At 41.6% G+C, this 1,536-nt stretch overlaps 1 non-coding gene across 1 annotated transcript; it reads right to left on the bottom strand.

Moving 5' to 3' along the window:
- Positions 1-312: 312 nt before the first annotated feature.
- Positions 313-450, bottom strand: LOC119920221. Its single transcript, XR_005447979.1, has one exon. It is a non-coding gene; the product is annotated as a small nucleolar RNA SNORA7 (small nucleolar RNA).
- Positions 451-1,536: the final 1,086 nt, after the last annotated feature.

Genomic DNA, 1,536 nt, shown 5'->3' with positions numbered 1-1,536 from the left:
AAGCTTTATACAAGGCTTGAAATATTTTTAAACAAAATTTAGATACCTTGAAGCTTTCTTCAGGTTGAAGAAATATAGACGTTGCTGTTGTCTTATGCTGTCAAGTTCGTGTCTGACCCATAGTGACATCATGGATACATCTCTCCCAGAACGCCCAACTTCCATCTGCAACTGTTCCGGTAGTGGAACCACAGAGTTTCATTTGGCCAAAATATGGAACGGGTTTACCATTGACGCTTTCCGCACAGTAAATTCGAGTCTCTGCCCTCAACTGTCTCCCCAGCCGCTGCTGTCCGGCTCAGGTGAGTTCTGATTTGTAGCAGATTACCTTCCACTCACTAGCCACTGCCCAAGCTAGCAATGGAATGGGTAGGCCTCTGCTTGACTCTCCCTCCCATAGTCAGGACTGGTAGAGTACTGGGAACTCTCCAGGTATGACCCTGAGAGGGGCAATATAGACATACACAGCCATTATCAAATGGAAGATCTATTTACCAGAGATAATAAGAGTTCTCTAGTGTGTTAGCACAAGGTCCCTTTTTGACTAGGCGGTGGAAGACCACACTATATTCTAAGATCATTGTGGGCAGGGAATGTGTCTGTTTATTGTTGTACTGTCCCCTCCCAAGTGCTTAGTACAGCTCTCTGCCCACAGTAAGAGCTCAGCAAATAATAATAATAATGGTGGTATTTGTTCAGTGCTTACTATGTGCAAAGCACTGTTCTAAGTGCTGGGGGGATACAAGGTGATCAGGTTGTCCCACGTGGGGCTCACCGTCTTAATCCCCATTTTACAGATGAGGTAACTGAGGCACAGAGAAGTTAAGTGACTTGCCCAAGGTCACACAGCTGACAAGTGGCAGAGCCAGGATTCGAACCCATGACCTCTGACTCCCAAGCCTGCACTCTTTCCACTGAGCCACACGATTGACAACTGACTTTTCAACTTAACATTATACTTACACATGCATATGAATGTAATAATCGAAAACAATTAAACCAATACATACTTACATTGCTATTTGATCAAATAACTATGGCCACTGTATTTTGATCAATGTTTTTTGTTGTCCTTCTGGGGGCTTTTGAAAAAGCTGGAATGCACTTTACATTAGTCCCTACAGGAAACTACACTTCATTCTGCGCTCTTTAACTTAAACCTCTATTTCCATGAAACCAATTAGGAGCACTGCTCGGGGTACTGCAGTAGCACATTTACAGCTGAAGTTGAAGAATTTCCTTAAAAAGATAAAAAGGTGGTTAAACACTTTTTTTTGTTTCCTTCAAGAAATATCCCCTAGTACCATAAAGAACTCATTTTGGTTCTTAGACATAATAAATTGCCAGGTTTTTCCCCTCTGCAATATGTAAAAGGCAGTATAAGAGTGAGAAAGGCATAAATAAATCGTTTCGATCTGTCTTTGCCTTCTGTTTTTATTAACATCAATGTAACTAGAGAGAATGATTAAAATCCCATAAAAAAAGCTCACACAATGCTTTTGGAATTAGTAAAAGCGGCTACACCCAGGGGTTAGA

Source organism: Tachyglossus aculeatus, chromosome X1 (genome assembly GCF_015852505.1).
Source record: "Tachyglossus aculeatus isolate mTacAcu1 chromosome X1, mTacAcu1.pri, whole genome shotgun sequence".
In the NCBI taxonomy this organism is placed as follows: Eukaryota; Metazoa; Chordata; class Mammalia; order Monotremata; family Tachyglossidae; genus Tachyglossus; species Tachyglossus aculeatus.
The sequence above is the reverse complement of the archived record's forward strand: the minus strand, read 5'-3'. Positions and strand labels throughout refer to the sequence as shown.